The 24,783-nt window shown below is 36.6% G+C and overlaps 1 pseudogene; it reads right to left on the bottom strand.

Annotated features, from left to right (window-relative positions):
• Positions 1-1,628: 1,628 nt before the first annotated feature.
• Positions 1,629-2,789, bottom strand: LOC150041157 (zinc finger protein 322-like; annotated as a pseudogene).
• Between the last annotated feature and the right edge of the window lie 21,994 nt (positions 2,790-24,783).

Consider the following 24,783-nt stretch of genomic DNA (forward strand, 5'->3'; position numbering starts at 1 on the left):
ATACCTTCCCTCTTTGAAGATGAAATGTAATTAATGAACCCTCTAGACTCCACTCCCAAATAGCTTGCTGATTTGAAACTTTGGCAAAGTAGCAAGGTATAAAGTTAACCCCCCCAAATCAACTGCTTTTCATTCATTATGAGGCAATTGGTGGAAGATGGTGGTGACTCAGTGTGAGTCTTTCTGAGCTCTCACCAGGTTACCAGTTCTAGAATCTTAGCAGAAAGTTTACATCCTCAGATGGATTCTAAGTAAGCTTTAGCACCACAGAGAGGAAAAAACCAGGCAGCTGGCTCAAGAAAAAAGGATGGAGTGGCAACAGCTGCTCAGAGTCACCACCTCGGGGACAAAGTCTCCCTCTGGAACCTGAGCAGACAGCACTTCTCAGCAACACAGACCTGCCGGCTACAGACAGAGCCAAACCAAGCCTCACTGATCGAGAGCTGTCAGCCATCCATGGCGCAGACCTGCCGTCTTTAAGGAACCAGAAAATCCAGAGTACCTCCTTGGATATGTTTCCACTTCTGCTTGCAGAATGGCATTGGAAAGGAATCCCCTTCCGCACCAGCCAACAGCTGGCAAAGACCCTGCCAAACCAACTGGAGCCTGAGAAATGGTGCTAAAAGTGTCATCCTTCAAAAGGGCAAAGGCTTTATTAGAGGCAGCCTAGCGGGACATCTGCTTCTGGCGCTAGTGGAAATTCCTTCTGGTAAACAAAGCCCTTGGCTGCACCACTGGCTTTTTTTCTCCCCAATCAAGCAAACTGATTAGAAAAACCGCAAAGCCAAATCATAGGAGAAAAAGAATTCTTAAACTGTTTGGATCCCGAATTTAGTAGAGACACAAGTTTCCTACCGCCCCCCCCCAAAAAAAACCAAACAAATAAACTGAAGAATAATCCTCCTTTTCTCCTAACCATAACTCTTTCAAATTGTACTACCATTTTTCATTTTCATTTTTCTGTGTTCTTATGTTTTTTGCAATTTTATCTCCACTCTCTCTATTCCCCTCTTCTTTTTTAATATTATGTTTTTTTCTTTCCATTTTTTTCCTTCTCTTTCCTTAATAGAAGCATAGTGACAGCCCTGCGTACAGACTGGATACAAATTATATTTTTATTGATACAGTCACTAGCTTTTTAATCTGTGGGTTCTTAACCTAATATTTCTTGTTTAAGAACTCACAAATGTGTGGGTTTTCCTCCCACCTCTTTTTTTCTTTGTTTTTAATGTTTACTTTTTAAAAAAAATTATCATTGATCTTTCCCATATGTACCTTCCTCTTTTTTATATATTCTTATTCCTCTTCTTATTTTTATAAGTTTTATCTTAGTGTTTCTAAATTTTATACTCACATATTTTACCTATCACCTTAAATCAGTTATCCTTACACCATCTTTCCTGAATTACTATATTAATCTTACACTCCTACATTACACTTTTCTTACCTCCCCTCTTGTCTTTCATACTATTTTCTGTCTCTGGTCCTCTGTACATCCTTCAATTTTTATAATGCATGGATCTACATTTGATGGTGTTTGAGCAATACTGTATATATAGGTGTTCAATTTTACTGTAGGTTCAGAGTGATTTAAATATCATAGAGATTGGATTGTGTGATTTTTTTGGTCATAAAACTGTGTTTGTATTACAGATATATGGCTTTTCAACAATGTGTACTGTGTGATGATGAAGAAGGGCAGAGCTCTGGTGGAAGCTTTTATCACATACACTATATTTGTATCAGAGCTCCTCTGTTTGAGTTCTCATTTTCTGTTGGGAAACAAAGTCCGTTCCTAGTAGGTAGCCACTCATATATGCAGATCACTGATGTGGTTTCTCTTCCATGTGAATTCTCTGATGTACTATAAGGTCTGAGCTACAGTCAAAACTTTTTTCATATTCAAGGCATTTAAAAGTATGAGTGTGAGCGGCCTGGTTTCTAATTAGGTTGGCACTCCGAATAAAACTTCTCATACATTCCAAGCATTTGTACAGCTTCTTACCTGTGTAGACTCTCTGGTGGACGATGAGTTCTGACTTCTGGCCAAAGCATTTTTCACAGGCACCACATTTATAGGGCTTCTTCCCAGTATGAACTCTTTTATGTACAATGAAGGCTGAACGGTGTCGGTAACTTTTCTTGCATTTATTACATTTGTAGGGCGTTTCACCAATGTGAGTTCTCTGGTGGCTAATAAGATCAAATTTCCCACTAAAAGCATTTTCACACTCCAGACATTTAAATGGTTTCTCACCTGTGTACGTTCTTCAGTGCCTTATGAGGTTGGTACTATGACTGAAACACTTATTACACTCACTACACAGATATGGTTTCTCGCCTGTGTGGCTTTGCTGGTGGACAAGCAGATCCCAACTCAGCCAAAATTCTTACCACAAATGTGACATGTATATAACTTTTTACCTGAATGGGTTCTCTGGTGACTTGAGAGGGATAAATGGTGAAAAAGCTTTTCTTACATTTGCTACATTTATAAGGTTTCTTGTAATTGTGTATCCTCTGGTGTGAAATAAGATCTGAGCTTTAGCTGAATGTCTCCTCACACATATCACATCTGTAAGGTTTCTCCCCCATATGGATTCTCTCACACATAATAAATGCTAAGTTTTCACAAAATTTTTGTTCTCATTCAAGGCACTGGTATATTTGATGATCTATTTGAGTAATTTCATGCACATGAATAAAAGTGTTTTGCCCTTCTGAAGGCATACATGATATAACTTCCTTTTAGGAGTTCTCTGATTATATCTCTCTTCTGAAGTGTACATTTTCTATGGCTCTCTACTAGGAACTTTTCCACTGGTCCTCTTGACCCATCATTGCTTTCATAGTTATTGTCTTGATAAGAACTTAGAAGATACATCTGTTTCAAGCCTTTCAGTCATAAGTAGTTCACTTTTACCAGTTTCCAGCATCATCCCCGTTATTTTCTTATTTGGTATCTCCAAATCATAGCAAGAAACTCAGGATTGTTTTACTTTTGATGTCAAAACGTCTCTAGTCCAGAACCATCACAACACTCAATGCTTTCCTCTCCAGCAGCAGCCAGTGCCACCCCTCGACCAAGATTATTTGGAGAGCCTTACTTCAGTTTGCACCAAAAGAAAAAAAAAATCTGAAGACCTTAGAAGTATGTGAAGGAGAAAAGCTTGATATCAGCTCTTGTAGTACATCAGACAACTCATATAAGTACAAAAAATTTAAAAAGCCATATACACTTTGAACCTGAAAAATCTTTGCTAGAAGCTACTTTCATATTTAATTGAGGCCCCAAAGAATCTATTCCACAGAAAAGTTTGCTCCAGTGAGTTCTATTTGTGGGTGAGATATTATGTATATATTTTTTGTATGAGAACTGTTCTTAGTTGAACCCTATGACAGAGATAACTTTAAATGCAGTCAGTATGAAAGTCGCTTTTCTTTATAAACCCAGATGCTTGTTCGGAAAGGAGCTAAGGCAGATCTGATAAATCTGATGGGTTACTCAGGTAAAGATGTTTTTTGTTTATCTGAAACACTTAATGATTGCTTTATTTAACTTTTTAAAACTCAAACATTCAGTAAATGAGATGACTGTAATTTTGTGATATAAGATATGGGATGTGTTACTGTTGAGGGAAGGAACTATAGATTTTGCTTCTTGGTTATTTCCTATTCTTGGCTACAGTAGGAATAGTATTCTGATAATAATATGGGACTCTTTTGCAGGCTGTGAAAAAAATGAATTAAAAGCTAGGAGTAGTTATCATAGATCAGAACTATTCAATGGTTTCCCCTTTGCAGAATCAGTCTCATAAAGCAGCAGAATATTCAGATTTTTTATGTAGTATAGGTGGAGGCCTACTCTGAAATATTTTCTCATTCACAAAATGTCTTCCAAGTTATTATTGATATTTGACATATTAAACTGAAGATATTTATTTCTTTTCAACTAAAAATACAAATTCCAGGATAATAGTTATAATGTTGTAACTTGATTTGTCATCTCTTCCAATGATTAGTACCCTCAGTTATCTCCTAGGAAGTCAGGATCAATTTAACTCTAAGCACAGAGAAGACACAGAATACATAATTAGTATCTGAGTAAGATTTTGTGCATCGTGACTCCAAAGCTGGCATCTTTTTCAATCCATTCTCCTAATATTTATAGCAAATCAAGCCACATAATGATGTATTTTCATTTATTTCAGTTCTGCCAAGGAAAGAGAACAGTACATTTTAATCCCAGGGGAAGGATTGCAGTTACCACAATAATAAAGTATATATTTGGCTTGGAATACAGGATTCTAAGTGCTAGAAGGGGAAAGAAGTTAGCAAATTCCCTGGAGTTTTAAGGATAAACATGTGTTAAAACAGGGTAATTACAGTTGTTTTTAATATTTTCTAGAAATTTTGTATTCTTTGTATATAATTGATTATTTCTGTTTTTCTTCCTTCAGATTAAAAGACAATTTTAAATGTATGTGCTTTAAATTTCTGTAGCAAATAGGACTCTGTAGATGTGAATAAATATTTTGTTGCTAGTCAGACTTCCCTGATGGCTTTAGTTTATCCAACAGATCCTTGAACTCTGGAAAAAAATTATTGGTATTTGGATTCATAGAGTTGGCCACTGCTAACTATTTGGCTGTGAGCTTTGATCCCGACGATGATCATGCTAACTTAGGGTCAGTGGATGTAGCTTATAAAGATAGTAAATAATCTGATTCTAGGATTTTTCTTTTAGGATATAGGTACTGTAAGTTAATTTGATCTGACATGTTTTAGTAATTTTTATGACTTGCGTATACCATGAAAAAAAATGCCCATTATGATAAATACAAGATTTGTTCATCTTTAGTGAAAAACCATGCCAAATCATTCATATGAGTTATGACAGTTGTAATATTTAAAAAGAATACTGGGTGTGTGGAATAATGGTAATAAAGAATAGACTTATGGCTGTGTATTAAACACTAGAGAGACCTTAGGGAAGGGGACCGTTGGTATCATTAGCAGGGAAATTGTTTGCCCCTTCTTTCAACTAATTTTACTGATAATTGTTTCTAGTCTGTAAGTAAGTTAACAATGGACCATCCCTCAAATGGAGAACTTTGAAGGTATGAAAGAGTTGATTGCTTTTTAACCATGGAAGGAAAAGTGTTGATATAACATGTAGCATGATCTGAAGTTGGAGAGGATCACCTAGGAGACCATAAATAAAGTTAGAAGATAACTTCTGGGATGGATGGACGTTCCCTTGAAGCAGTGTCAACCTAAATCTACCTCGGGTAAATAGTTAGAGTAACTTTTTTTAAGATTCAGACCAAATGAGGTAAATTGTATTCAATTGTGCTCTGATGTTTTAAAGTTTTTGTTTTCCTTTAAACCTCAAATAAATATTTGTTCAGAAATCTCAAGAATAAACTGTGTTTGGTGGTGGTGTTATATTTGTCTCTAATTACACAAAAAGAGAGAGATAGAGAGTGATAATACCAGTCTAAAATTATGAACTTCTATTGCCTGGCCAGATAAATAGCTCTAGGTTGGTTATATCTTGTTGGTGTTTTTAGTCCTTCGTCCCTACCGACCCGCAAGAGGATTAGAGAGAACATGCCCTGACCAAGACAAGGCCAAGAAAGGAAAGGGCTGGCTGGCCACCCACACCCAGCCCTCCCTCACTGGAGGGAGGACAATCAGATGTGCCAGAGAGACTCGTCAAGGCAAGAACTCGTTTACTGGGAAAGTACAATGAGCTAGTATAGGATGCAGGAGCCTATCAGCATAAAGGTGGGCAGGGCAGGGGGAAGTAGGTGCTGTCTGAGCGGGTGGAAGAGTACGGGGCCAATCCCAGAGGCAGCCTTAAACCACAGCCAAGCCTTTCATCCAGGTGACAGGCAGGTTGAGACCCAAAACCAGGAAATGAGCCCATTTCCCTGATGTGGCGTGCCCCACAATATCTCAAAAGCTGTAATCTTGTGCAGTATTTGTCATGCTCCCATTTTCAAATGGGCAGAACAAGATACTCCAGAAAATTGGCAACTCAAGGAATAGTATCTCCCACCCAATATAAACAGACAATGGAGCAGTCAATAGCGAAACTAGAGGAGAGTCCTCTAAAAGCTACACAAACGCAACAGGTAAACATGATTAATGAAAAGTTTGAAAACATACAGAAAGAGATACGTGAATGAGAGGAAGCCATATCTAAACGAGAGGAAGCCATAGAGAAGGAGATATATGAACATGAGGAAGCCAGCCAAAGAAAAATGGATGAAATTACCAAGATCCAGAGCATAACAAAGGAATACTTTTCAAAGATTTATGACAACAAATATGAGAATCTAAAAGAGATGGATGAATTTCTAGCCAATATTAACGTACCCACATGGAATCAAGAAGATCTAATCCAACTAAACAGACCTATTTCAAGCACTGAAATAGAAATGACAATAAGAGATCTCTCATCCTAGAAAAGCCCAAGGCCAGATGGATTCACAGCTTAAATCTATAAGGTCTTCAAAGCAAAGCTCACACCAATACTCCTCAAGCTCTTCAACGAAATTGAAAAGGAAGGCTTTTGCAATAGCTTCAAAGAAAATAAAGTACTAGGAATTAACGCAACTAAGAATGTGAAGGACTTTTTGATGGAAAATTTAAAACCCTCAAAAAGGAAAATAAAGCAGAACACAGGAAATGGAAAAAGCACCCATGCTCCCGGATTGGAAGAATTAACATCATAAAAATGGCAATCTTGCCAAGGGCTATCTACAATTTCAATGCAATACCCATCAATATCCCAATATCATTCTTAAAAGACATAGAAGAAGCAAGCCAAAATTTCATATGGAATAATAAAAGACCCCATATAGCAAAAACAATTCCCAGCAGAAAGAACAGCCCAGGAGGAATTTCAATATCAAGCTTCAGACTCTATTACAGAACTATGATAACAAAAACCGTTTGGTACTGGCAGAAGAACAGGCATGAGGATCAATGGAATAGAACTGAGGACCCAGAAATCAACCCACAGACTTATGGCCACCTAATTTTTGATAAGGAAGCCAAAACAGTATAATGGAAGAAAGAAAACCTCTACATCAAGTGGTATTGACAGAACTGGTTAAGCACCTGCAGAAAACTGAAGTTTGATCCTTCTTTACCACTCTGCACCAGGATTAATTTCAAATGGACCAAAGATATCAAGGTAAAAGCAGATACCCTGAAAACTTTACAAGAAGGAATAGGAGATACACTAGGTCTCCTTGACACAGGTTGAACCTTTTTTAATAAGATCCCAGAAACAACAAATCAAAGAAAATCTGGATAAGTGGGACTGCATTAAACTGCAGAGCTACAGTTTGACAAAGGACATAGCTAGCAAACTAACTAGAAAGCCTACAGAGTTGGAGAAGATCTTCATTAACCACACAACAGACAAAGACCTCATATATGAAATATATCAACAGATAAAAAAATTGAATCACTCCCAAACTAATTTCCAAAGAAACAACCATCCCATGAAAAGATCGGCCAAGGTTTAAAGAGAGTCTTTTCTGAAGAAGACAAAAGAATGGCCTACAGACACATGAAGAAATGCTCAACATCTCTGGCCATAAAAGAAATGCAAATCAAAACAACTCTATGATTCCACCTCACTCCAATTAGAATGGCCATGATCAAGAAATCTAATAACAACAGATGCTGGAGGGGATGTGTCCAGGAGGCATCACTACTCCACTGTTGGTGTAGGTCTCTTTCTTTGATGAATCTCTGGTTTGGGGATGGGGGTTATACTGGCTTCATAGAATGAGTTTGGTAAAGAGCCTTCCTTTTCACTTTTGTTGAAGAGCTTGAGGAGTATTGGTGTGAGCTCTGCTTTGAAGACCTTATAGAATTTAGCTGTGAGTCCATCTGGCCCTGGGCTTTTCTTAGGTGGAATGTCTGTTATTGCCATTTCTATTTCAAGGCTTGAAATAGGCCTGTTTAGTTGGGTTAGTTCTTCTTGGTTCAGTGTGGGTATGTCAATCTTGGCTAGGATTTCATCCATTTCTTCTAGATTCTCAAATTTGTTGCCATAAGGTTTAAGAAGTATTCCCTCATGATCCTCGGGATCTTGGCAATTTCTGTCATGATATTAACATTTTCGTCTGTGATTTTGTTTATTCGGTATGCTGCCTTCTTTTTTTGGTAAGAGTTCCTAAGGGTCTGTCAATTTTTTTAATTTTTTCAAAGACCCACCTCCTTGTTTTGTTGATTCTTTCTATAGTTTTTTTGGACTCCAATTCATTTCATTCTGCTATGATTTTAATAATTTGCTTCCTTCTACTGGGATTAGGGTTGGTTTGTTGCTCTTTCTCCAGGTGCTTAAGGTGACACAATAAATGGTTGGTTTGCAATTTTTCCAATTTGTTGTTGTAGGAATTCAGAGCTATAAATTTTCCACTGAGTACTGACTTTGCCGTGTCCCAAAGGAGCTGGTATTTTGTGTGCTCCTTTTGGTTAAATTTCATAAACTGTTGGATTTCTGTTCTGATCTCCTCGATGATCCATTGGTGATTCAACAATATGTTGTTCAATCTCCATGAGTTTCAGGGTTTTCATTGGTGGTGATGGATGTTCTGTTCCAATTTGATGCCCTTGTGGTCTCAGAGAGTGCAGGGAATAATTTCAGTGTTTCTGAATCTACCCAGGTTTGTTTTATGCCCTAAAATGTGGTCTATTTTGGGAAATGTTCCATGTGGTGCTGAAAAAAACGTGTATTGTGTTGTTGCTGGGTGGAATAATCTGCAGATATCTGTTTGATCTAGTTGGTCTATACAGTTGTTCAATTCTAAGGTTTCTCTGTTGAGTTTATGCCTGGTTGATCTGTACTTAGGTGACATTGGTGTGTTAAAGTCAGCAACAATCATTGTGTTTCTATCTATGTATGGTTTCAGTGAAAGTAAAGTTTGCTTGATGAAGTTCGGAGCTCCGGGATTCGGTGTGTATATGTTTAGGATGGTTATGTCCTCCTGGAGGAAAGATACCTTTAGTAGTCTGCAGTAAACTTCTTTGTCTTTTCTCACTAATTTTAGTTTGAAGTCTATTTTATCTGATATGAGGATGGCAACTCCAGCCTGTTTATGGGGACCATTAGCTTGATAAAGTTTATTCCAACCTCTAACTTTCAAAAAATGTTTGTTTTTTGGGGTAAGATATGTCTCTTGAAGCCAGCAGAACGATGGATCTTGATTTTTGATCCAACTAGTTATTCTATTTCATATAATTCGGGAGTTCAGTCCATTGATATTGAGAGTCAGGATTGAGAAATATTTATTAGTTCCTGCCATTTTTACAAGCTTTCATTATGGCCTGTGTCTTGATAGTTCTTGTGATACTTAGATGTTATGAGTTTTACGTGCCATTTCTTTCTCTGTATTACATTTGTGTTGGTTTTCTATGTGTAGAACATCTTTGAGAATTTTCTGTAATGTTGGTTTGGTTGCTACATAATATTTCAGCTTTTCCCTGGAATGGAATGTTTTTATTGTTCCCTCAGTTATGAATGAGAGCTTAACTGGGTACAGTATTATTGGTTGGTAGTTATTTGACTTCAGGGCATGACATATATGCTTCCAATGTCTTCTTGCTTGCATGATCTCTGCTGAGAAATCTGGAATTATTCTGATTGGTTTGCCTTTGTAGGTGATTGTTCTCTTCTCCCTGACTGCTTTTAGGATCATATCTTTGGTTTCTATTGATCCATTTTGGATTATATTGTGGCAGTGGGATGTCCTTTTGTGGTCAGGTTTGTTTAGGGTTCTAAAAACTTCTTGTATCTGGATTGGCCTGCCCTTCTGGATATTTGGGAGGTTCTCTGAGATGGTTCCCTGAAGTATGTTTCTAATACCATTGACCTCTTTCTCCAGATCCCCCTCAATACCAATTAGCCTTAAATTAGGCTTCCTAATCGTATCTTGGACCTCCTGTAGCGTTTTCTCATATTTCCTACATTTGAATTGACTCATTTTCTGTTCTTTCTCCATATCAACTAAATCATTTTCAACCCCGGAGTTTCTCTCTTCTACATTGTCTAAACTGCTATCAAAGCTTTCTACTTTATTCTTCATGTCCCTTGCTTCTAATTGTTCATTTTTGATGCCTTGCATCTCTTGTTTTAAATCATGTATGGATTTCTTTAGCTCCTTGCTTTCCATTTGAGTTGTTAGAACAGCAGCTTCATTCTCTTTGTAGATTTGTTGGAGTTCGGTCACCCTTTTGTTTGGGGAGTCTATGAATTCGTCCATTTTTCTTTGTAAAACCTTTATTATGGCCTCCTTTATGTCTTCCCCTTTCTCACATATCACCTTGTTTATGGTTTCCTCTTCTTTTGCTATAGCTTCCTCCCTTATCTCTTTCTTTATATTTTCACATTTTTCATTAATGATGTTTATCAATTGCATTTGTATAGCACTTGGAAGTCTCTCCTCTAGATGTGCCACTGACTGCTCCTTTGCCTGTTTATGTTGGGTGGGAGATGCTATAGCTTCATTTGCCATTTTTCTTGAGTTTCTTGTTCTGCCCATTTGAGGATGGGAGCAAGATTAATACTAAACAAGATTATAATTTTTCAGATATAACCAACCTAGACCTTTTTATTTGGCTGACAATAGATGTTTGCTCTTTTGGATTGGTAATATTGCTCTTTCTTTTTGTGCACTTACATAGAAATATAATACAACCATAGATTTATGACAAAAACAATAAGCCCCTCAATCCAATCTCTATTGTATTTACGTCCCTCTGGACCTAGAGTATAATTGAACACCTAGATATACAGTATTGCTCAACAACCATCAAATGTAGATCCATGCATTATTAAGACTTGAAGGATGAACAGAGGACCAGAGATAGAAAAATAATATAAAAGACTACAAGGGAGGTAGGAAAAGAATACTGCATGAGTGTAAGTTTATTATAGTAATGAAGAAAAGGTATCATTTAAGGATAACTAACCTAAGGGGATAGACAGGTAGAATAGTTGAGTATAAAGTTTGGATGAACTTAGATAAAACTTATGAAAATAAGAAGAGTGATAAGAAGAATATATAGGGAAAAGAGGGAGGTAGATATAGGAGACTTCATTGAAACAAATTTTAAGAAGAAAAAAGAAACAAAACAACAACAAAATAAATGAAAACAGTGCACACACACACACACACACACACACACACACACACACACACACAAACCACAAACCAAAAACAAACCAAAAAAAGAAAAAAGAAAAGATGGGGGGAGATTCCTCACTGTTGTGAGTTCTTCTCCAGGAGATACTTTGGTTGAGTTTAAAAAGCAGGTGACTGTATCAATATGGATATCATTTTTATTCAGACTGTACCCAGAGCTGTCACTGTGTTCCTAGGAACGACCACAGTGACAGAAGGGATGCAGGAAAAGAGAGGAGAAAAAAGGAAAAAAAAAAGGAATGAATCATAACATTAGGAAAAAAAAAGGTGTAGGTGTAATGGCAAAGAGAAAAATGAGAACACCTGAAAATGCAAATGAAAAGGGGTAGAAGAACAAAAAAAAAAAGAAAAAGGGTATTCTTCATTTTTGGGGGGAGGGGGCGCAGGATAGTAAACTTGTGTCTCCACTAAATTCTGGATCCAAACACTTCACAAAGTTTTTGTCTCTTGTGATTTGGCTTTGTGGTTTTTCAGATTGCTTGATTGGTAAAACAAAGCTGAAAGATCTGTGGGCCGCTTTGTTTACTAGGTCTGTGTCTGGCGCAGGGGACGGACTTCAGCAGCTCTGGGGCAGAATTTCTGGCTAAGGGATCTCTGGGAAATCCTTTGCCAGTTAGAAAGGTGGCATTTCCAGCATCACCTCTCAGGCTCCAATTGCTCTGGCGGGGTTATTGCCAGAAGTCAGCTCTCAGCTGGTGGGGGGGGTGCTCCCTCCCAATGTGGTTCCACGAGCAGAAGTGGATACTTCTCTTTGGAGGCACTCACAAATTGCTGGATTCTCCGGTTCCGTGAAGCTGGCAGGTATGTTCAGGGACGGGTGTCGGCTCTGGGCTGGCGCAGGCTCTGTGTGGCTCTGTCTGCAGCTGACGGGTCTCTGCCGCGATGAAGCACTGTTTGCTCCACACCTGGCGGTTCTCCACGCTGTCCTTTCGCATCAGTATTCTGCCTTTTTCCTCTCTGACTGAAATCTCTGTGGTGCTAAAGCTTACTTAGGATCAATTTCTTTTAAAGAACTGTCCCCTATACTGCCAGAACTTGAATCTTGGTGGGAGCTCAGTACGTCTCACACTGAACCGCCGCCATCTTCCGCCTCTATTGCAAAACTTATTTTTAAAGCACTTTTATGATTTGCAATATTTAACGTTTGAAAGCAATGTAGTGGCTATTTGAGTAGTTCTCTTTAAGAAAGCTTCATTTGGATATATTCAAGAGACAAGCAGAGTTGTATCATGCTGTGCAAAACTGAAATGTATTAGAAGAACAGTTAAGGGGCCATTGGCTATATTAAATATATTTTTATAATCTTATGGAGAGAAAGTTAGATTTGAAATTAACTGTGGTCATGGAAATAGCATTATAGACAATTGGAAAGATGTTTTAGAGATAAAAGTACCAATATTTGATGCCAACATTTTTTGGCTGAGTGACAAGATAAATTATGGTCATATTAATATGATTAGATTTAAGGGAAGATTGTATTTTGGGTGTGAAACTTTATTTTATAATGGCCAATATAAGACATTTGGAGTACCATATTATGTAATCTAAGGAAACATTTTAATAGGGAGACAAAGTCTCATATATAATTTCATTTATTGCAGTACAACAGAAAAGAAAACTTGTCCAAACCAAAAACTGATTGTACAGAAAATTACTCAAGCTACAATATGAATGGTATTGCAAATTATTAAAATAACACTATTCTATCAATATGTGGAGAACTGATCATTTTGAAATAAAGGTAAAGGCAAGCTATTAGCTCAATAGATTTTAAAAATTAATTCCAAGTGGAGGGAAGACTTAAGTGTAAAAAACAAACACATAGTGATATGTCAAAACACATTACAATCATATGATAAGGGATATTTTAACCAGTTTTATTAAGTCCTTATTTATGATATAACATATAAAAGAAAAAGTAACCATTTTACTATATATCTGACTAAAATAAAAGTAAATATGCTTTCAATGACTAGATAATATATAGAGATCTTCAAAGCAATAATCCATAGATAACCTATGGAATAAAAAATGGACCAGAAAATATGGAAATGCATATATGTTGATGAGCAATCAAGAAAATAGAAGTTGAAAATTAAATTAAAATGCAAAGAAATCATCAACCTGCTATTTATTTCCACATACTGACAACATCTACTTTGGATGAGATTCATAAATAAATGTTCTTATGCTAGACTACTTAGCACTTAAAGCCATCCTGAATATCAATTTAGCAAGAGCTATAAAAAGTTTTGTCCACGACTTCACCAAAGCAAAAATACTTCTATGACTTTATTTCACAGAAAAATAGGTATATGACAATGCATTTTCAGCCATATTTTATTATTTGTAGAAAAGCTTAAAAATAAATATGGGTCTATGAGGAAATTTGGAAAATATGGTACACAATTTCAGGATAATTCTGTTCGCATTCACTTTATGGACAAAGATGTTTAATATTTTTGTTCACTTACTTATTGGTCATTTTAAAAATGTGATATTGTTAAAATACCCATATAATCAAAAGCAGTACACAAATTCTAAGTCAATAAAGCATTATCATTATTATTTATATGTGGGCGGGTCATGTGGCTTGAACTGTAGGCCTGGATGCTGTTCCTGAGCTAATCAGCTCAAGGCTACCACCCTACCCCTGAGCCACAGACCCTGTTCCCATTTTTTAGTGATTCATAAGAGAGGACTTTAGTGGGTAGGCTGGCTTCAAACCTGATCCTCAGATCTCAGCCTCCTAATTAGCTAGGATTACAGGTGTAAGCCACCATGCCTGGCTCCTATGACATTATTTTTACATATAGAAAATAGGTCCCAAAACTCATGTGGAAATACAACAGACCCTAAATAGCCAGTCCATTCCTGATCAAAGAGAGTGACAATGCTGCAATTCACATTGATTTATAAATCCATGTCAAAGCAGCACACTGCTACAAAATCCTATACATGGACCAGTACAACAAAATAGAAGATGCTAAAACAAGCCATTTATAGTTACAGCATAGTGATTTTCAAAATGAAGGTGTTAAAAAATGCACACTATGCCAGCTGTTGTGGCTCCTGCCTGTAATCCTAACTACCCAGGAAGCTGAGATCTGAAGATCACAGTTCTAGGTCAGCACCAGTCAATAAAGTTGTTGAGACATTTATTTTCAATTAATCACTAGAAAATGGGAAGTGGGGCTGTGGCTAAAGGGGTAAGGCAGTAACCTTGACCTGAAAAGCTCAGGGACAATGCCCGGGCCCAGGGGTAGCCTTGAGTTGAAGAGCTCAGGACAGTGCCCAGGCCTAGAATTCAAGATCCATGACCCACAAAAAAATACACACCAAGTAGAAAGCAACCATTTTAACAAATGATACCAAGAAAATTGGATATCCACATGCACAAAACTAAAACTAAACACTTATTTTTGAACTATACAAAACAAATTTAAGGGACGGGAGTTTGGCCTGGGGGTACAGTGCTTGCCTAGCATGCACAAAGTGCTGGGTTCGATTCCTCGGTACCACACACATAGAAAAAAGCTGGAAGTGGTTCTGAGGCTCAAGCAGTAGAGGTCTAGCCTGGAGAAAGTCCAAGAACAGTGCTCAGGGCCTGAGCTCAAGCCCAGGTCTGGCAAAAAATTTAAAAAAAAAAAGCAAACTTAAAATTGATCAGAAACATGAATACAAAGCTGAGCATGTTGGCTCATGCCTGTAATCCTAGCTGCTCAGGCGGCTGAGATCTGAGGATCAAGGTTCAAAGTCATCACTGGCACAAAGGATCTGAGTTTTCTATCTCCAATTAACTTCCAGAAAATAGGAAGTGGGGCTTGGAACAAGTGCAAAACCTAAGACTTTTCTTTCTAATTAACCTCTAGAAAACAGGAAGTTGGGCTTGGTTCAAGGGTAGGGTGGTAGCCTTAAGCTGAAGTGCTCAGGCATAACACCCAGGCCCAGATGTAGGGTGGCAGCTTTGAGCTGAATATCTTACAGCCAGTTCCCAAGCCAAGCGCAAGCTCCATCACACACACACACACACACACACACACACACACACACACACACACACACACAATAATAAAAGGAACATGAGTTCAAGACCTGTAAATCTGAAACTAGTCAAGGAAAACATGTCAAGATTCAGTTATAAGCAGAAATAAAAGCAAGATATGACAAATGGTTTTTGAATCAAATTTGAATCTTCTGCACTGTGAAAACAGTAGTAACAGAATGAAGAGAAAATAGCAAAACGGAAGAATATCTTTTCAAGACAATCCATGGCCAATATGAGGAAATCAAAAGAATAGACTCTATAATCTTTGACTCATTTAATAACTCTATTCACAGAAAATGTATATATATATATGTATATATAGCTACATACACATGTTAAAACAGCATGCTTTACAAATAAACAATTCCTCTAAAATCAAAACACATTCTCTTTAGATTGTTTAAAGAAACTCATTTTAAATATATGTCCTTTAGATAGGAACATTTTTAGCCGAGTTTTAGCAGTTCAGGCAAATGATTCTCAACAACATTGATAGCTGGGGTTGAAGAAATATACATATTATTGATTATTAGGAAAGAGATGTATCAGACATAGATTGATGAGAATTCTGCGTTGAAACAGATTATTGGTAGAAGAAGACAAATGGAAAAGGTGAATGCCAGAAGACAGAGCAAGGCAATTTAGTTTGGGGAAGAAAGAAGATTACATTTCAATCATAAAATAATAAAGATAAACCTAGATCAAATGATCTCAAAATGTCTATTTTTATACAATCCATTATACCTGAAGTGGTTTAAATATTGGTATCCCCAGCACAAGATGGGTAACTACATAAACTAAATAAATGCAAGAGTACAAATTGTTTTAACATTATCTGATAAATTTCTAAAAGACATATATAACAACTTCTGTATTTGGAAAGTGTAAAATATTTCATGTTTGTGATCTCAAGATTCTAAAGAACAATTAACTTGTAATTATTTAGAACTTAATTTAATTTTAATTATTACTTAATTTGTTTTTTCAGTTGTAGGGCTTGAACTCAGGGTTTAGGCTTTATCCTTAAGCCTCTTTATGCTGAAGTCTAGCACTCTACCATGTGAGACACTGAGCCCCTCTGACTTTTGAGTGGTTGATTGGAGATAAGAGTCTCACAGGTACTTTACTGCCTGGCTGCCTTCCAACTGGGACCCTGAGATCTTAACCTCCTGAGTAACTAGGGTTACAGGTGTGAGCCATCGGCACCTGGATTTAAAAAAAATATATATTGTAAAAGTGATGTGGAGCGGGCTTGCAGTTACATTAGTTCGGTAATGAGTACATTCCTTTTTGAAGTGTAACCTTTTCTATTATTTTTTCCCAAATTTCCCCTTCTGACCCCTCTCCTCCCTAAGTTGTAAAGTTCATTTCCAACATAGTGTCTAGTGAGTATCATCGTTGAGTTGTTTCACATTTTTTGTACTAATTCTAAATCCCCTATGCTTTGCCAAATGATATAAACTTATATAGAAGACAAAGGGTACAGGAATAAAAAACAGGGACAACAGGAAATAAACCAAAAGGGAAGAAAACAAAGAAAAATAATTGCAAATAGTACAATAAAATAATATCTTGTTTCCATTTCTATGAATTTATTTCTATAAGCATTATATATGTTCTTATGCACATAGATGTTGAGTCATTGTTATTCGCTCCTAAAAATAGCCTAGACATATTCTAGTTATTAGAAATGAGGTAAAACAGGAAGCCTACCTTTCTTTGGGTCTGTTTTGCTTCACTTGATATAACTTTCACCAAGTTTTTCCATTTTCTTATGAATGGGGCAATGTCATTTGTTTTTTTGAAAGTTTAGAATACCAGTGTGTCTGTATTCTCCATTTTCTTGATCCATTCAATAATTTAGGGGCACCTGGGTAGATTCCATATTTCAGCTAAAGAAAATAATGCTGCAATGAACATGATTGTGTTGATAGGTTTATTGTGGCCTTTGTTGTGTTCATCTGGATAAATGTCCAGGAGTGAGGTAGTAAGGCCATAGAGAAGGTCTATTTTTACTTTTTTCAGAAATCTCCATACTGCTTTTCAGAGTAGTTTTATATGTATACATTCCTACCAACAATGTAGTTGTGTTCTCTGGCCGTATCATCAGCAGCTTTTGTTATATTATTAGTTTTGTTTGTAATGACCATACTTGTCGGGGTTTTTAGCACTCTTTGCCTCCTGACCAGCAGGCAGGGCAAAGAGAACACGCCCCGACTAAGACGAGACCGAGAAAGGATAGGGCCGGCTGGCTGCCTACACCCAGCCCTCCCTTCTCCAGAGGGAAGACAGAGACGCGCCAGGGAGAATGTCACAGCAGACTCGTTTAATGGGAAGATACCAGGGGCTAAAGCAAGAAGCAGGAATCTATTAACATAAAAGTAGGCAGGACAGGGGGAGGTAGGTGCGGTCAGAGAGGGCGGTGGGGCCAATCCATGGGTTCGAGGTAGCCTTATTTTACATCACAAACCATAGCCAAACCTCCCAACCAGGAGACAGGTAGGTTGCATCTCCAAAACCAGGAAGTGAGCACTGGGCCATGAGGTAGGCCTTTTACCCTTGATGTGACGTGCCCCACACATACTGACTGTTATTAGGTAGAATTTCAATGTTATTTTCATTTGCATTTCTTTTATGACCAAAGACATTAAACATTTCTTCACCGCCTATTGGCCATTATTACCTCTACAGAGAAATCTGTCTTTATATCTTTAGCCTATTTATTAATTGGGATTGTTGTTTCTTTAAGGATTGATTTGGAGGGTTTAATTTTTGAGATCTAAGTAATTTAGATATGAGGCACTTGTCTGATGCATAGCTTGCAAAGATCTCCCCATTCTGTAGGCTTTGTATTTATCCTGTACCTATGTCTTCTGCAATCCAGAAAATCTTCAGTTTGATACAATCTCATTTATCCAACTTTTCTGTGATTTGTTGTGTTTATGTATCCTTGTTTAGGAAATTTTAATCTGTGCCAAGGAGCCCTAATATTTCCCCTATCCCTTCTTGCTACATTTTCAGAGTATCTGGTCATACATTGAGGTCCTTGATCCATTTGGAACTGATTCTAGTTCAGGGTGATATACAAGGATCCAACTTCAGTTTTCTGTATATTTATTGCCAACTCTACCAGCTTCATGTGTAGAAGATGTTGTGCTTCTTCCTTTCTGTATTCCTGTATTTTTTGGTTTCCTTATCAAACATTATGTAGCTATACGTCTGCGGGTTCATTCCTTGGTCTCCTATTTTATTTCATTGGTCTTCAGGTCGGTTCATGTGCCAGTACAAGGCTGTTTTTATTATTATGGCTTTGTAATGAAATTTGAAGCATGATATTGATATTCTTTTAGAATTGGTCTTCCTGCAAATTATTAATTTTGCTATTCATGTTTTTCTATTGATCCATGTGACATTTTAGATGACTTCTTCTATATCATTGGGTAAAGTTGTTGAGAGTTTGAAGGGTATTACATTATACTTGTAGATAGCATTAGGCAATATTTCCATTTTCACTATGTTAATCTGTCCAATCCAGGAGCATGGAAGGTTTTTGTTTGTTTGTGGGTTTTTTTTCTTTTGTTTTCCTTTACATTAACCTTTTCTTCCTTTTTCAGGTTTTTAAACTTTTCCTCATAGAAATTCTTCATATCTTTGGTTAAGTTTTGATTGAGGTAGTCAATCTATTTCATTTAGTTGGAGGGTTATATCCATTACTATTGACAAGAGTGAAAAATGTGGTAGTCCCTGCCATGTTATTCATCTTCCTTGGAGCTGTGCCTTGTCATTTCTTAATATATTTATCTGGATTTCTGATAAGATGCTGTTTCTCTTCTAATATTTCATTCTTGTTGTTTTTATGTGTGTCTTCAAATATCTTCTGTAATGCCAGTTTGGTAGAGAGAAATTTCTTCAATTTTTCCTTGCTGTGGAAAGTTTTTGGTGAGGTTAGTTAGGTATACTATTACAATTGCGTAGTTACTTGCCTTTAAGTCATGACATCCCTCATTCCAGACTTATTGCCTTTGTTGTTTCTGCTTAGAAATCTGTAGTTATTCAGACTGATTTTTCTTTATAGGTAGGTAATTAATCTTTTCTGCCTGACAGTTTTACAGACCCTTTTGGTGGTCTCTTTTCATCCTGTGCTGACTACAATGTAGAGGTAGCATGTCATGTTGTAGTCTCCTCTGCTTGAGGTTCTAAAGGCTTCTTGTATCTGGATGGGACTATAAGTTTTGAATGTTCAAAACGTTTTCTGCTGCAATTCTCTTTAGCTTCCCTTTTTTTGTCTTTTAATACCTATACTTAAATTAGGATTCTGCTTGAGTGTTAAAGCACCTGTAATGACTTTCTTGTTTCTTAGATTTGAAAAATTGAATAATTCTGTCTTCTCTTTCAGTAACATCTAGATTATCTGATTTCAGAGTTTCTGTCTTCTATATAGTCTAATTTGCTGTCACTATTTTCTAACTTCGACTCTATTTCCATACTTTCCTAGCAATCATTTTGATAGCTTTGATCTCTTCTCTGAAGGTTTGTTTTAGGTCTTGTATGGACTTCTTTGATTTGCAGTGCGTTCTCTCATATCCTTTAGCCAAATCACTGTTTTTCACCAGACTTTCTTTCTTTCACTTGGAATTCATTTAGCTTTCTGTTTGTAGATTAAATGAAATCCTCTCATAATCTTTGGCTAGTCTCATTATACTTATGCATTACTGTGTGCAGGTTATCATTAAACATATTCATCACCATTGTTTTTAAAGCATTTTAAGGAACCATCTTCTAGAGCTTTCATTGTCTGGTTATTTTAAGTAGGTGTTGCGGCTATTTGATTTGGTATTTTCCTTGTCTTTAATAGGTTTATTCTGCCCATTTGAAACAAAAGAAAATCCAATACCAAAATAAAACACAATTTTAAGTAAAAACCAGCCAACATTCCTGTAATTGTACAGACTTTAGAGGTTCAAAATAATAAATGGATATTCACCTGTTGAAATATCCTTCTCTTTGTTTGGGGAGGGGTGTTGTGGTTCAGGAAAGGACATTACATATAGCTTTAGTCAATGAGGAAATCTGTTGTTAGTAATAAAATAATCTGAAAAGATAATAAGATGAGCCAATTAGACCTAGCCAAAATGGAAACAAATACAGTAGAGCTCACAGAAAAAAAATTAAGGATGAAAAAACTGAAGTAAACAAAGAGAGAAGAATAAGAAATAAAGGAAAACAATGTGAAATTAAAAGAAATGTTAAGAAATGTATTAAAGTAGAGGATGAGCAAATGAGAACAGAGAAATAAAGGAACAAGCACAGAAAAAACTAAGACCTAAAATTTAAAATATTTAAAATGATTATACATAAATAATAATTAAACTTTATGAACTATGAAAATTACAGAAAGAGGGAATTGAGTAATGAAAAATATCATCAGAATTAAGTATGCACATAATTGAGGATGAGGCCTAGTTATCACTGTAGACTGTGTGTATAAGCATAAAAAGTTCAACAATGAAAAAGGGAAAAATTGTTCTCCAATTTCTTAGGGGAACTTTGTGCCCACTGTATCTGCTATTTAGTCTCTTAGTGAATTCTCTGATTTCCTTGCATTGGTGAGATTTTTTTTTCTTTTTTTTTATTGTAATTAGTAAAAGGGTTACATGATGCATTGGTGAGATTTGTTTGTGACTTCGTTTGATTCAGAAGTCTTCTTGATATGAGGTTCATCATCTAGATTCCCACACTCAGTCCTGTCTGAACCTTATTTATAACTCAATGCGAACAGATGAATTCTCAAATCCATTTGAGAGGTTGGAATAAAGTACTGCCTTACCAACCTGGAGTCCTTTGCAGGCTTCCTCCCAGCCTAAGAAGGAATCGTTTGCTGAGTGTGGTAGAACATGAGAGATGGTTGTTTTACTCCACGTAGAATATGTAGATAGCTTGGGTTTTGGGCCTTATTACACCCTACCTTGAATCAGTTACTTTGGGGGAAGGGGAAAGAGACTACCCCCTGAAACCTTCCTTTTACACAGCCTGAAATCACCCTCAGTATTTATGACCTGTTCAGATTTTTTCAGTGAGTTTACAAAACTATTGGCTTTGTGATTCCCAGATGCCGATCTACCATGATCTGAAATGCCAACTTTGTCTTTGCTCACTGTTGACTGATGAGTGTGGCTCACTCTGGGTGGGTTTTTGTTTTCTTCCTAACAGAGGAAATGCAAGGATATCAGATTCATTTTCCTCTTCAAAAATGTGATGGCTTTTCAGGTAATTGTCTCTGGCCATGTGCTCTGACAGTCTCTGTGCTACTTTTTTAAAAATCTAATTTTACTGTCAGGGTGATGTACAGAGGGGATACAGCTACAGACATGAGGAAGTGAGTAAATTTCATCTTGAACATTGTTATTCCCTCCCAAGTTTTTCTCCAACATTCCCTCTCTCACTTTCCCCAAATTGTAAAGTTCATTTCCAACATATTGTCTAGTGATTATCGCTATTATATTGATTTATGGCTTTTTCTTCAACTCATCGTTTTGTTGTTCCCTTTCCCTTCCCTAGTTCAAATAAATGTACATACAATACACCAGGTATCAAAATCAGATACAGTCACACAGGGGATAAACCATAGGGAAAAGAAACAAAAGAAAATATACCTTCACATAGTACATTTAATGCACCTACTATCTGGCAAATATAACTCTAACCCCACTACACATTTCCTTGATAATAAAACATAAAATGAAAACAAAAATAACACAAAGAAATACCACTTTTTTCCATATCCTGGAGTTCATTTTGCTTAACACCATCCTATATGGTCATAGGTACATAGCTACTGAGCTACTGTGATCCTCTGCTAGGGAAATCCTAGACCTATACTAATTATTACAAATAAGGGAAACAATTTCCTTCTTCTCTAGTAGTGGTTTTCCTGTGGGAGCAAGGGCTACTTAATTTTTTATCTGTACCTAGTGTAGCCTTAGAATAACCTAAAAGGGTTAGTTATAATATTATTGAACAGCACCAATCCTTGAGGCCTTTGTTAACCTAATGTTATATACTTTAAAAACTGTCTTAATTATCCAAATTTTGCAATAAAATATTCCATTGTTTAAAATACCCAGGAAAACAATTTGGTGTGCAATTTGCACTTTAATACTTACAAATTACTGAGGTTATGATTTGCAATGTAATAAACCACTGCTATTTATTTATTTATTTATTTATTTATTTATTTTTTGCCAGTCCTGGGCTTGAGCTCAGGGCCTGAGCACAGTCCTTGGAATTTCTCAAGGCTAGAGCTCTACCACTTGAGCCTCAGCACCACTTCTGGCTTTTTTCTATGTATGTGGTACCAAGGAATCGAACCCGGGTCTTCGTGCATGCTAGGCAAGCACTTTAACCACTAGGCCAAACTCCCGGCCCAAACCACTGCTATTTATTTATGTGCATTTTTTTGTCAGTTGGAGGGCTTGAACACCGAGCCTGGGCATAATCTTTAAGCTCTTCAGCTCAAGGCTAGCTCTCAGCTTCTTGATCCATGTGCCACTTCCATGTTTCTGGTAGTTAATTGGAGATAAGGACATTGGTGCCCAGGCTGACCTTGAACCACAATCCTCAGATCTCAGCCTCCTTAGTAGCTAGGATCACAGGCGTGAACTAGGGGCACTCAACATCCTAATGAGCTTTTAAGTCCATTTATTTATGCAATGGACTTACACAAAAGAAAAGTTTGAAGGGAGATATTTAGATATGAATTTATCTTCAAAATGCTCTTCGTTCTAACTATCATTATTGTCATCATGATCACCATCATGCATGAATCTACAAAAGAGATTTTGAACACATATGATTTCAGACCGCACCCAAAACAAATTCTAAAACATGAACTGCCAGGTGTGGTGGTTCATATGTGTAATCCTAGCTTTTCAGGAGGCTGAGATCGGAGGATTGCGGTTCAAAGCCTGACCTTGCACTAAAGAACCTGTGAGAATCTTATCTCCAAATAATCACTAGAAAATGGGACGTGGGCTGTGGCTCAGGGGTAGGGAAGTAGCCTTGAGCTGAAGAGCTCAGGGACAGCATCCAGGCCCAGAGTTCAAGCCCCATGATCTATACACAATAATAATAATAATAATAATAATAATAATAATAATAATAAACTCATTAATTAAATTTAAAAAATAAAATATGGAAAAAAATGTGACTTGGTATATTGAATGCAGTTGTGTTTTTTTCAAAATAATGCTGGAACAAACATGCCTATTTCCAAACATGCCTAACCTTGTTTATATGTAATCAAAAATAATGCAAATAAAATAACACAAGTTTTCTGACCATTGTATTGTACTAAAGTAATAGAATGTTTAGCAACATTTCTGGACTCCACCTACTAGTAAGTTGTATTATTCCACTTTCTACCGACTATTGTTTCTTACATACAATGTGACTATAAAAATATCTTCAGAGGGACTGGGAATGTGGCCTTGTGGTACAATGCTTGCCTAGTTTGCATGAAGCACTAGATTTGATTACTCGGTACCACATACACAGAAAAGCCAGAACTGGTGCCATGGCTCAAGTGGTAGAGTTCTAGCCTTGAGAAAGCTCAGAGACTATACTCAGGCCCTGAGATCAAGCCCCCAAACTGGCAGATATTGTCAAGTGTTTCCTCACTTGGGAAAAATCACTCTCCATTTGAACCACCAAATTAGAATTGTTTTGCATGATTAAGAACTGAAGGCAGTAACTTTACTAGGATAATATAAATAATATACTTCATTCTGGACTCAAATGGCTAGAATTCATATGCTAATCCTTGTAGTAGGACAATTTCACTCCTGCATCTTCATTTTTGTATATGTAACATATGGATGATAACATATTAGAGTTCTTAATATGGAAGACAATGGAGTCAGACTTCTCAAGTTTGAATGTAGGTTCTAAGTATTCTGTGTGACTCTGGCTCTATTGATTTTAAAGTGGAATAATAAAAAGATGTTAATTTATATAGAATACACACATTAATGCCTGGAAAAGAACACATTTCTTATTTCTGTTAAAAAATATGTTACTGTAAAAATATTTGATCTAACCAACTTTATGATTCCAGGTTAGTAAAGTTGTTTTAGTCTCCTTGCAAATGAAAACCTTTACTTTAGCCTTACTAAGTTCATAGAGAAATATTGAAGAATTAGAGAATTACTGAATGTGAACATTGCTTGTGTTAATTGCCCACAGGTGGCTCACAGGTATAATCCTAGCTACTCAGCATGTTGATATCTGAGAATTAAGGTTGAAAGGCAGTTGGGACAAGGAAGTCAGTGGGCACAAAAGTTAAATAAGGAAAAAAACTGATTTCTGAATTAATCAAAATACATTTCCAAAGTCAGTGCGTTAAGATGATGATGATAGTGATGATATGTTTCCAAACTGCTAAACAGAATTACACAGCAAATATTTCAAGGCACTTTAATTTAAAAGAATATGACTTATATTAATTTA

The sequence above is a fragment of the Megascapheus bottae genome, chromosome X (genome assembly GCF_031878675.1).
Source record: "Megascapheus bottae isolate mThoBot1 chromosome X, mThoBot2.hap1, whole genome shotgun sequence".
NCBI classification, from domain to species: Eukaryota; Metazoa; Chordata; class Mammalia; order Rodentia; family Geomyidae; genus Megascapheus; species Megascapheus bottae.